Source organism: Papaver somniferum, chromosome 4 (genome assembly GCF_003573695.1).
Source record: "Papaver somniferum cultivar HN1 chromosome 4, ASM357369v1, whole genome shotgun sequence".
NCBI lineage: Eukaryota > Viridiplantae > Streptophyta > Magnoliopsida > Ranunculales > Papaveraceae > Papaver > Papaver somniferum.
Window position 1 is genome coordinate 126,130,869 of NC_039361.1, and position 13,494 is coordinate 126,144,362.

The window sequence follows — 13,494 nt, forward strand, 5'->3', positions numbered from 1 at the left end:
CCCTGCAGACCCAGCCATTGAGTGATGGTATTTTCAATGATGTTGTAGTAAAGAGTTCGTTGAGGCTTGTGAAGGCAATGGATTCTAGACTTAATAGAACTCAAAAATATAGAAAACTTAACTCAAAATTTATTTCAAGTGATTGGAAAATAACCAAGACACTAGAATCCACTTTTACACATGAATGATGTCAAATATTTCATAACTCTAATTATCCTTTTAATCATTTATTTCTTAATCCACAAATAATCAAACATATTCTCAAAAATTAATTGTATCCCCTAAGCATAGATTATCTAACCAAAGCACAACCTATCTAATTGAATCACAACTAATGAAGAAAATTATGTAAACTTTTAAGAACTCTGCAAAAGCAGTGATTAAGTGAATTATAATTAAATATTAGAGAAAATGAAATAGTTACCCATTGTTCATGTGTGAATAGCTTCATCCATTGCCTTGGTTACGAGAGAATTATCCGCTCATCATGTTGGAAACACGCTCAAAAGTTGATTTCATTTATGCTCAAAGGGTTACAAATGATGAATAAGGGAGAATTATAATAAAAATCGGGTTTGCAACGCTTATAACTGTTGCAAAAACCGTTACAAAGAGCCCTACTGTTGTTGTTGCGTTTTTAAGTTTGCCTGTAAACTGGGACCCACAGAATGAGTTGCTGTCACTGTTCAAAAATGACTGCTGGTGCAGCTCCGTTCTTCGTGTTCTTCAGTTTTGCAGCAGCAGAAATGGCAGCTCTGCAAATTTGATTTTTTGCTTTGTGGTGCTCTTTTTCTCTCCCAATCTCTCCGTATCACTTCTCTATGATCCCCTCACACTATATATACTCAACAACAGCAAAATATCACGTCATAACTCTCACAAATTTTCATTAAACTCGGCAGTGAAGAAAAATATTCTAGGAATATTTTCTTCCATGTTTTAGCTTCTCACGTGTTTCTACAGCTGCAAAATCTCCTCATTTATCTTCTTCACGGTCCAGAGTGTTGCTAGAGTCATCATGCACGAGCAGAACACGCATAAATCTTCCAAAACCCGTGAACTATTCTTCTCATGCACGGGGCTGCCCTGATTCCTTGTCACGGATTTTCCATCCAAATTTGATCGAAACAAACACCCATACCAGCTCTTTTATGACATATCACAACTACCCATGAAGTTTCAGCCCTTTAGTCCACCTAGAACATCTTCAAATTTCGATCGAAACATTCTCAGAGAGCTGCCACATTTTTCCCGCCAATTTTAAGTTTCAAATGAAGAAGATGGTGTCCCCCTAACCAGCTGTGGGGTGTGAATATCAGTTTCCTTTTTTGGGGTGCCCCTTAGCCAAATCTGGGCTCCGTATAGCAAGTGTCCTCCGGGGGGTGTTCCGAGTGATTTTTCGAGCCGATTTTTCCAACAATATTTATTTTCCAAAAATACCTAAAAATACACAAAACACCATAATAAGGACGAAAACGAGTACCAACAATACGAAACATTGAGGACAAATTAGACACATAAATGTATCTATCAAATACCCCCAAACTTATTATTTGCTAGTCCTCGAGCAAAACTAATAAGAAATAAATAAAACCGAGTTAATCCCGGGAGGGTTTACCAGAGGTGTGCCCACAAAACCATTATCCAGACCCTAGCTATCTATGCAGAACCTTGGAAGGCACTAAAGAATCTCCTTGGTTGGCATACTTATTGACTACAGGAGGAAGTACCCTGATGCGAAATTCCAATTGTTGTACACGAGTTTTCACTCAATCATACTAAAATTCATATAAAGTGACAGAGCTCTACTCATATAGTTTCTGGACATCATAAACCGGAGTCAACCAATCACATGGATAGATTAAGAAGATGAATGTAGAGAAAAATGTGGATGATGTTGACTAAGGTGAACCTATCCTAATGGACTGAGATACTGGTCTGGACTAGTATCAACACACTGGCATATACAAGGGAACCAGTGGTTGATAAACCTAACTCTAGGTCAACACAACTGGCATATACAAGGGCACCAGTGGCCGACTTTATTGAATTTATTCCGGTTGGTCTGGTGGTCTGGTCTCAATTTTTTTTTATCTCAGTCACTTTATTTCACCCTAGCAATGGTAAAAAGAAAAATAAAAAGAAGTGATCAGGATTCTGTCGATGTTTCCATCACGAGGATATGGCGAAACGACCATATTTTCTTTTTCTAACACCTGAGCTCTGTGCTTTTATGAATAGACTCTTTAGATGTTTCCATCTAATCAGATTGGTTCCTCAAATCCTACAACCAAAATGCTTCCATCCACTTAGATTAGTTAGTGCCAACCTTAATAAGCATAAATTTCTAGTCTCTAGAGCTTATTTATTGCAACTAAGAACTTTCTCCCATACCCCCAAACTTAAATCTAACATTGTCCTCAATGTTCTAAAGATGAAATTAAAAGCATGAACAAGGAGAAACTGTTACCAATGAAGCAAAAGAGATAAGGAAAGATATTACCGTGTCGCATGAATATTGGGTTACCTCCCGAGAAGTGCTAAGTTTAAATTCTTCAGCCAGACTAAGCAAGGATTAGTCACTACGTAGAATCATATAGTAGTATCCGGAATAACTGTGGGTCATCTGGATCAAAAAGTGTTACCCACAAGAAGAGGAAACTGCAACAGACCAAGTGCGTAATATTCTACTGGGATCAGAGACGTAAGGAGCGCAATTGTACCTTGAATCAGTGTGAGATTGATTAGGGTTCAATCACAGTACAGACCGAAGTTAGTTTGTAGCAGGCTAGTGTCTGTAGCGGCTTAATACAGTGTGGTTTTCAATCTGGACTAGGTCTCGGGGTTTAATAAAGTGTGGTGTTCTGAAAAAGCGGGGGTCTAACAACCACACCCAATATTTTGCTTAGCAATCTGTATGGACAAACTCCAATATACTTTCTAGAGAATCAACTAGACAATCAGACTCAATCTAGACAAAAAGTATATCAAAGAGTTTACATCTCAATCTCTCGATTTAAATCTTACTCAAGCAAACTGCGAGTCTCAATTTAAATACAAGAGAGATAAACTTGCATGGTACCAAAGACCAATATCCAACTGTCAATTAATTTAAATCAACAACCAAATGGTCGGATATTCTAATTGATTGAACAACGCATAACCTGTATTATTTCAATTTTATAAACATAACGCGGAAAAGAAATAACACAAACACCAGAAATTTTGTTAACGAGAAAACCGCAAATGCAGAAAAACCCCGGGACCTAGTCCAAATTGAACACACATTGTATTAAGCCGCTACAGACACTAGCCTACTCCAAACTAACTGCGGTCTGGACTGTAGTTGAACCCCAACCAATCTCACACTAATCCAAGGTACAGTTATGCTCCTATGTCTCTGATCCCAGCAGGATACTACGTACTTGATTCCCTTAGATGATCTCACCCACAACTAAGAGTTGCTACGACACAAAGTCGAAGACTTTAATAAACAAATCTGTATCACACAGAAAAGTCTACGATAATAGATAAATCCGTCTCCCACGAATATACCTCCGAGTTTTGTCCCGTCTTTTGATAAATCAAGGTGAACAGGAACCAATTGATAAACCAGACTTATATTCCCGAAGAACAGCCTAGTATTATCAATCACCTCACAATAGTCTTAATCGACGCAGCAAATAAGGATATTGTGGAATCACAAACGATGAGACGAAGATGTTTGTGATTACTTTTTATCTTGCTTATCGGAGATAGAAATCTCAAGCCAATTATTATAATTGTACTCGTATGATAGAAACAGCAAGATCAGATCACACAACTACAAGAAAAGTAGTATCGGTCTGGCTTCACAATCCCAATGAAGTCTTTAAGTCGTTAACCTGGTTTAGAAGAAGAAACCAAAGGTTAAAGGAGAATCGACTCTAGCTTAGCAGAACCAGTATCAGACAGAATGTGCGGGTATTAGTTTTCCCAGTTGCTAGAGTTCTCCCTTACATAGTCTTTCAAATCAGGGTTTGCAATCAATGTTATCTTGGTAACAAAGTATTCAATATTCACCGTTAGATGAAAACCTTATTTAGATTCAAGCTAATATTTATCAACCGTTAGATCGAAAACATAGTTTTTATACACAAATGAAATGCACGTTCCTGGGCTTGTGTAACCGTACCCAAACTTGTACATTAGTTGGTTCAACAATAGTTAACCAAATGGTTAGCCATATGATCACTTTCATATCAACCATATTCTTCTTCACCATAACTAGTTCAAATGACTCAAATGAACTAGTTAGAGAGTTGTTCAATTGCAAGGAAATCTCATGTACTACACAAGACACAATTGAAGCAAAAATGATTTGATTCACATGAATCGGTTCATGAACTCTACAGCCACGGTTTGCAATTGCATTCATTAGTTTATAAAGATAAGTTCACTAAACATCGTTTTTAGACATAACCTACTCAAGTTCGCGGACTGGGTTTGCGGATTTAAGTTCCCGGATGGAGTTTACAAACTCCAGCAGAAATTCTCGGATTTGAGAACTTCGCCAGTTTGCGGACTGGGTTTGCGGACTTAGTTCACGCACTTCTCCGGTTCACTTGATCAACAAAGTTCGAAAACTTCGGTTCAAGCAATAAGGACTTATACATATATGTGTTTCCAAAATAATGCTTATGTCCTACAAATGGTTATATAGTCTAAACTCTCATTTCAATCATTGAAACATTCTCAGAGGACGTTATATAGTTGTTATTCACAAACCATTTTTCGTCAGAGCAATTTTCAAAGTGATTGAAACATAACATGACTTTCATCACTAGGTAAAGATGAACTTGGCTAAAGCGAAAGCCTTACCAACACATATTTCGAGAAATAGATAGGTGAGGTAAACTCGGGTCGAAATACCAAATGTGTATAATCTAAGTCTATATAGCAAAACGAATTTTGTATTAAGATAGGAGATAAATAGACTTTTGAGTGATAGATAAGTTCAAGTCTCCACATACCTTTTAGTAGATGAATATCCACCAGTTCCTTGAGTAGTCCTTCGTCTTATATGATGATTTCCATGGAGTTCTTGAGCTCAACTACACTTTTTATCCTAGTCTGAGACCTTAACATTAGTAGACTAGAAATCAAGACTTATAGTTTTGATCACTAACATTTACAAACATGCTTGAGATAGCAACGCATGCGAGTTCGACCGAGCAATGCTCTAACAATCTCCCCTTTGTAAATTTTAGTGACAACTATCAATACATATGGAATATAAAAAAAAAATATAAATAAACTTTTATAGCTCCTATTCCACATGTCTAATCTTCAACATTACTTGAAATCTTCGTCACTTCCAAGTACTCCAATGATCCTAAAGGTTGTAAGTTTAGCATCATCGTTGTTGAAAATCCGTAGCTATAACAACGAAAAAACAAGAGTTCTCAATCATTGTTATACAATGTCATAGTATCATTACACGGCGTCAAAGTTCAATTGTATCACAACTTTAACAACAATACTATGGTGATATGTCACTCCCCCTTAGTCAATTCTCCATCTCACATGGAAACCACTCCCCCTTACATAATGATCCGAAAACCATATGTATTTGTAGTGTGAACTACATTTTAATTTTCCCCCTTTTTGTCAATAAAATTGGCAAAGGTACAAGAAAGGGATCCTAATGAAATTTCCAAAAGAGACATTTCATGACCAAAAGAAAGCATATATCATCTTATTTAGATGCAATCATAAAACCGAAGTAACATGCATTCATCAAGGAGTCTATAAAGATACAAGATAACTCCTATAATATTCTACAGCCGCACTCCCCACAAAGATTTGGCAATTAAGCACAAGTTCAAAAGAACTCTCCCCATAACATGTCATTCCCGAAAGAACAACAAGAGCGACCTTAATTTCAAAAAGAAAAGAAGGATTTCTTTGGACATAACAAATCACATACAAGTATGATTTTGAATCCAAAATACTCAATTAAATTAACAATAAGAGAACCCATGATAAATTTAATCAAACATGCTCAGCATAAGTAAACTTATGGAGACTTAAAAACACTCAATTAGACTAATCACAAGAAATCCCATAATTAATCTAATCAAAATACACAACTAAACTAACCACAAAAGTAATCAATTTAATTGGTCATGCTCGACACAAAGTATCTCATGGAACAACAACTATGCCAAGACAATGGCTCAGTCGATAGAGCTCAACATAAGACACCTTATGGAACAAAACAGTATGTACACAAAAATATGGATCAGGGAAGATCAATACTGCCGAATACACAAGGATTCATTCTATTTTCCATCACCATTTGCACAATGACATTCAATAGACATAATCCTTGAAAACAAAAGATTCTAACCTATCTTCCATCATAATAGGATTAACTTTTGTATTTGTCAAAACTCAATTCATTCTTTTATCAATTCATGAACGACTTTACTTTTGACAAGGTATGAGACAATCAAGTTATACCATAACAATATTGCAATATATAAAACCATAAAGATTAATACTGCAAAAATCATCTTCCAAACAATTTTAGAATTAAACCAATAAATCTAAAAACATGAAGATGAAAACGTTGGACATAGCTATGTGCAATCACAATAATGACTATTCCAAACTCTAGTAATCCTTCTCAAAAACAAGAATAAATTCTCATAAGAAGTTTCCTAGGCATCAAGACAAACTCGTATGCACATATAAGATGATTTGTCCTTAGAGGGTAGAATCAATCTTTTTCGCCCGGATTTATACCAAGAATAGCTACCAAAGGCGTATAAAAAGATTTTGTTAACAAAGAGGAACATACAAAGTCATTAATGACCATGCACCATAGTTCACATAAAATGATTGTGAACATTCAAGAATCCCATAGTAAAGATATCTACTTCCCATTCTTGAACTTTCTTCTTTGTGATCCACCAACAAAATTCTTGTAAAATCTACATAAGAGCTTAAAAGAGTATTACTCCAAGAATCCAAGTGCCCAAGTCCAAGAGAAGTGGAACAAGTGCGACGAGACGGAGCAAAAAACTCAAAAACAAGAGGCAGGACAAATACCAATCTTAACTCATCCAAATTCAGGAATTCTCATCTCCATCTTGAAGAGAATTCAAAGAGGAAGAGAATGAAAAAATAATGAGGTCATTCCAAGTTCGGACGAAGAAGTTACGTCCAAAACATGTTTACCGAATATCGACGTCTACAGGAAAGTATGCATACGGGTATGCAAACGAATTTTCAAGTCTGCGAACTTAAACCCCTGGATTTTGATTTTAAAAGATGGTAAGCATACCAGGTATGTGTACCATGGAGTCCAAACATCCCGAACTACTGTTTTCAAACCTAAACACTTAAGAACCTTAAACACAGATCAAGTTAGGTAGAAATGAACGATAAGCAAGGTACATACATCATTAAAGTACTCTAAGCAAATAAAAACACAAATCTTGCTCAAGTTTATAGACATACCTTTATAAAAGAATCCAATTGAATTCTACAGCCTTACCAAACATAATCTGTGCGCCCCAATTCTCGTGCTTCCCTCACCGTATACATAACGGGGCATTCCTTGGTGAGGATGCACTAACAACACAATCAAGTTGTGTTGAGGTGAACAATATCTTGCTCACCACAAGTGACTTTTGGATTATCATGAAAGAGATCGCTTTTAGAACCTTTCACATCCAAATCCATCTTTCCAAAGAACTTGTTAAGTTCCAACATCATGGATACTGCCTTCTCCATAGTCATGGAATTTTCTGGGAGATCATTCTTTTTCACACTCAAAACATCATTGACTTTCTTTGGTATCCACTTCTGAGTGCGTTTAGGAACAACCAGAACCTTCTTCGTATTACTCTCTTCTAGAATTCTCGGAAGAGAATTGGATTGACTATTCTTTTGCAAGTTAGTCTTTATCCAATTGGGAGCATCGGATCTTGTCTTTATCTTTACGAAGTTATCCTTTTGATAACATTACGATTGTGAAAAGGATTCGTGTAACGTTTATAGGCAAATCTAGGTTTATCACAGCACTGACTCCTTTGCCTAAAGGTTGGACAATTACAACCTGTAACGTTAAGGGGATTAGTCGTAACATATGATCTTGGTTTCACAACTTCTTGTGATGCCCAAACAAGAAAATTATGAAGTTTCTCATTCCTTATACGGAAACAACATCTCCTTTCCAGGTGACCTTTATTTCCGCAATAGTGGCAAACATAAGGAATGTTCTTACCTCGATCCGTGTGTGCTGACTTTGGAGGTTGATAAACTTTGCTCTTTTGAACCTTAACTGTTGGTGAAGGTATTTCACTTTTGCCATTAGTGGAAACCTTTTGTTGAGAAGAATCACTAGCCTTGACAAATTTTACCTCTTTGCTAATACTTGGAGCATCTATTCTCTTATAGCCCAATCCTCGTGTATCACGATGATTTTTACTTGCTCCTAGCATAGTGGTTAATTTTCTTGAACTAGTGTTGAATTTTTTCAAGTCATCTTCCAACATCTTGATTTTATCAAGAGCAACAAGTAAATCAGCCTCAAGGCGTTTTTCTCGAGTGAGATAAGCGCTTTCTCTGTCGTCAAAACTTGTTTGCTGGGAGTTAATCCTTGCTTCAGACTCCGCGAGTTTCTCTTCCAACAAAAAATACTTTTGAGAGAGATTATCACATTCAAGTGACTTCATACGCAGGTTTTCCTCAGAATCCTTGAGGATCGATTCGTTAGAACGATTTGAAACATAAACACCTGCGTAACATCTTCTTAATTTCTTGTTTTCACGACAGAGAGGAGTCAGAAGACACTACACCAAATTCCCAGATTCGTAACAGCAATTCGTAACGGCTTATTGGCCGACAATATTCCCGTAACAAATGGCCGTTATAAAATATTTGTAACAGGCGAAAGCCGTTACGAAATTTTCTAAAATTCGTAACAGAGGCCACCCATTACGAATTTTTTTTATAGGCGTGCCAGCCACACGCTTGGTCACACCTAGGTCGTAACACCTGAAATTTGTGCGTGTGCCATTCACACGCTTACTATTGTGTTTCCGCCCAAGATGAGTAATACTGGAGGATATTTCCTCCTATGAGTGTGCCATTCACATACGTGATTTTGGTATACCCTAATTACAACCAGATCGAACTTTTCATTTTTCATGTTTCATTTTTTCTCTCTTCTGCAGCTCTGCTCTCAGCCTCTCTTCTCTTCCTCTCAGCCATGGAAACCAGATCGAGTTTAAACCATCACAAAAATCTCAATCATCACAAAAATATCTTCCTCTCAGCCGATGAATCCATCTGTGTAACTTGATTTCGCAAAACCTAATCTCATAAGTTTTTGGATTTTTAGGGTTTAATCTGTTTTTCAATAACTTAATCTCATATCAGCAAACCCGGTTTACAGAATCAAATCTATCTTTGAATTTCGCAAACCCTAAGAAGATTTTGAGACTCAAGATTCAAGTATAAACCCTAGAAAAATCAGGTAAACTTTAAACTTTATTACTTGTTTTTGCTTTTGAGGTGAATCTGGTTTGAATTGAGAAGATGGGTTGCATCTGCAACTGAGTTTTGGAGACAACCAGTGATGAATAATGGGTATTGTGGTGTGTTGTATTTGGTGGATTCTGCAGTGAATGGAGCGATGGATTATGGAGCTTCTGAAGTGCAGTGGCTAGGGTTGCAGTTGAGAATTGAGATTGTGTTGTGTGAAGTGCGGAAAGAAGCAATTGCAGGTGATATTCAAGAATGGGAAATTGAGTTATGAAAGATTGAATTGAACTGAATTACTGTGTGGGCTGAGCTGAACTGAAGTTGATGGTTGAACTGAGTGCAGTCAAGCCATGGCATTGCAGGTGGTATGGAACTGAGCTTGGTAAGGGTTCGTGTTTTTGATTATTGTCAGTTAGATTCTAATCCTGTGCAATGCGCGACGAGATTGTATGAAATTCGTAGCTATAGGTGTTGGAGAGATGGTTAATTGTATGCCCAATTTGTATTGAGTGGTGGTTGTTAGGTAATGATTAGGTAATTTCCCAATTTGTCTTACCTGCGCATATATGAATTTTCTGAATCTTTGTAGCTCATGTGCACCTTATTGTCATACGGGTATTCTAAGTATTGGTGAGTATGGGGTGATGATTAGGTAATTTCCCTACTGGTTTGATTGCCGAATAACTACTTACGTAATTAGCCCTTGCTGATCACTCTCTTCACACTTTCTTTTTCGTTTTTATGTTGTCTTCATTTGAACGAAACATTTGGTATGTTCTGTTTCTACTAGTTGTTGACTTTCAAAGGCACAACAATGGAGTGCCGTAGATTCAATTTCTTGAGTTTCTTTCTACTATTTGTTACTTCTTTTTGTTTCCAACCGTCATAAAGCTTGTTTCTGACTATTCCGAAGCTTCAATTCACCTTAGTTGTCAATCAGCTTAGTAAGCTTATCACTAGCTCTGTCATGACTAATGCCTATTTGCATTAACAGTTTTCCAAGATGAGTATCATTATAGTACAAACTAAAAATAAACTGCCAGAGGATTTGTTGTAGAATATATCAGGTTTGCTGAGAAATTTTGGCTTGATTCATGAAGTCATTTTGTCAAGGTGTAAGTCTAGTTCATGTTGTAACTGCCTTCGTGCTTGTTGTTTGTTTTTGGAAATGATGCAGGAATTTGGGACTGAAATTTAAGATAGTTGCATCTTTTGTTCAAAGTTGGTTCATTGGTGAGACTGTTGTCTCATTCAAAATCTATATTCTTTGGGCCTTTAAGTGGGACTCTTGTCTTACTCAAAATCCTGTAAGTTATTGTTACCATGTTCTTTTGTTTTAGTTCTGTAGGACTGTATATGATTCCTATACTTCCAACCACTTTTGCAGAACTGTGAGCGTGGGAATACTTATTTTGAGAGTGACAAAGGCAGTAACTCAGTTGGCTCTCTAACTGTCAATAAGCTCTTTTTCTTCAGGTTCTATTTTTGATTTAGTAAGCTACTATTGATCATCTATATTGCTTTTAACTAATGTCGAGTAATCGCCAATTTTAAGTTATACTATTGATCTTAAAACGTCTTTTCGGATAAAATTAGGTTCCTTGCTCCTAAGATAAGGAAATTCTAGGAGAAGGTGATGATACAAAGCTCGAGATTAGTAAACCTTTTGGTGAAGTTTATACAAGTGTGGATTATGTGGCTTGTATGAGATGATAACCATATTTTCCTGTCGTAACTAAAACTAATTTTGGTTTGTTTATTTGCAGATGAAAATAGACAAGGAACAGAAAATCTTGTCAATTCGTGACCATGGTATAAGAATGACAATGGAAGATCTTATTAAGGACTTCAAAACTGGAACTTCTGGTATTTTTTCTACACATGAGGCTTCTTATTTACATTTACCTCCCTGTTTTAATTTGATGGTGAATAACTATGGGTGATATTGGTTTCTATACATACAGCCTTTGTGGAGAAAATGCAGACAATTGGTGACTTCAATTTAATTGGGCAGTTTGGAGTTGGGTTTTACTGTCTATCTTGTTGCCGATTATGTCGAATTCATTAGCAAGCATAATGATCACAAACAGTAGGTGTTTTACATTACTGCATTTCCTAGATATTTTTCATGATCTTTGTTAAAACTATCTCAAATACAATCTTGTAATACTGGTTTCAGGTACCTATGGGAGTCTTAAGGCTGATGAAAAGTTTTTGTTATTTCTGAGGATGAATGGAATGAACCACTAGGACGAAGAACTGAGATTAGGTTGCATCTAAGGTGGGGAGTTTTGGAGGAAGATAAATTTAAAGTGAGCACTTGAATTTTATGTATAATTATGTTGGGTATTTATTTTCCATCCTCTTAGCGTGCCAACGAAAACATTATCCAGAAAATTTCCTCCCCCTTTATTCTAGGTTGTATGATCTAATTGGTGTTTGCGGATGATGCAACCAAGGAAGTGGATGTTGAAGTTCCAGCAGACGAAGATGACAGCGAAGCTGAATCATGTACGTACTTGCACATTTAACTTTTAGTTGATGATCATACATGAACTCCTCTCATATGGTTTCTCTTGCAAACAGCTGAAAGGAGTTTCATAGAGGGTAAAGAAGTAGAAGAAGATGGTGAGAAATACAGACTGGACAAATAGACTGGATTGATCAAGGTAATCAACAATATTTTGCTTACCTATCTTCTCCACCCAAGTTTTCATTTGAGGTGTTAATTGGGATTTGATTACAGGTAATCTTCCTGGATGTTTTCTCCGAGCTCAAGCCATTGGTCTCATGCCTATAATCGACCAGGTAATATTCATGCTATGCACTGGCTTAACATTTTCCTGGTTTATGAAGAGAATCTAAAATGGCATCTCATCTCATTGCGTGGATGTATGATAGATGCAGATCAGTGTTGTTGGCGGGTTAGTGTTAATACGGTACTTATACAAGGTCAGTAGTTTGCATTTTATCCAAAGGAATGCTATGTTAAGAGGTATTATTGCATTTTATATAAGTAATGGATTTGCTGACATTATTCTACTTTCTGATGATAATTTCCATTGAAGGGATCTGTATGTCCATGTTGGCTGGCCTATATATTGAAGATATGGGCATGCACTTGAGGTAACGTGCTACGAAGAAACTCTCATGTTGGGTCTTTACTCTTTATTTACTGCTCTAGTTTAATCTGAAATTTTATTGTTTACTAGGCATTCAAGTTGATTGTGGCTGATCCTGATACCAATCCAAGCTTGCACTGAAGCAATACATAGCCACAAGGGTAAACTGGTAGTAAAGGAGGCATCAAGAGCAGTGAGTATTAACTTTCTTGAAATCAATCTTAAAACCTAGTGCAACATATACCGTAAGAGCTATGTAACATGTGGTTGTGTAAAAACTTTTATTCATTTTAGTAAACAACTATGGAGTATGAATTATGAAACTGAATTTGAATGCTAGTGAGCAAGCACGATGATAACTTGCCCAGCATAGAATGAATGTAAAAGAGTGTTTAGGTACTTATCAGAATTTGATACTTAACAGAATTTTTTTTGGTGCTTAGAAGAATTTGTATTCTTTATTAATAGAACTGAATGAATGTTGATGTAAATTGATTGAAGCAATTATTGTTGAATGTGGATGGATTGAAAGGTTTGTACATGGTAATATTTGGAATTCCGGTTTCCGACAGAAAATGTACTGCCGGTCAATACTGACCTGGTCAAAATTGGTCAGTATTGACTAATTTTGACCAGGTCAATATTGACTGGCAGTAATTGTTTGCTGTTACAAAAAAATTCGTAACGGCATAGAGGTGTTACGAGGGTCAGGTTACAAACATTTCGTAAAGTGACGGCTCTTTCCTGATACGACTCGCCACGTAGTAACGGCTCAGGCCGTTGCAACCCAAAATTCGTAATGACCCCACTGCCGTTACAAAAAAATGTAACACCC

General features: G+C 36.6%; 1 long non-coding RNA gene across 1 annotated transcript; it reads left to right on the plus strand.

Moving 5' to 3' along the window:
* The first annotated feature begins 9,250 nt into the window (after positions 1 to 9,250).
* LOC113274251 lies at positions 9,251 to 13,200 on the plus strand. Its single transcript, XR_003322898.1, has 13 exons — positions 9,251 to 9,529; positions 9,678 to 9,919; positions 10,715 to 10,844; positions 10,925 to 11,013; positions 11,304 to 11,403; positions 11,502 to 11,626; positions 11,717 to 11,849; positions 11,956 to 12,048; positions 12,124 to 12,206; positions 12,284 to 12,345; positions 12,439 to 12,489; positions 12,606 to 12,663; positions 12,750 to 13,200. It is a non-coding gene; the product is annotated as an uncharacterized LOC113274251 (long non-coding RNA).
* The last annotated feature ends 294 nt before the right edge of the window (positions 13,201 to 13,494 follow it).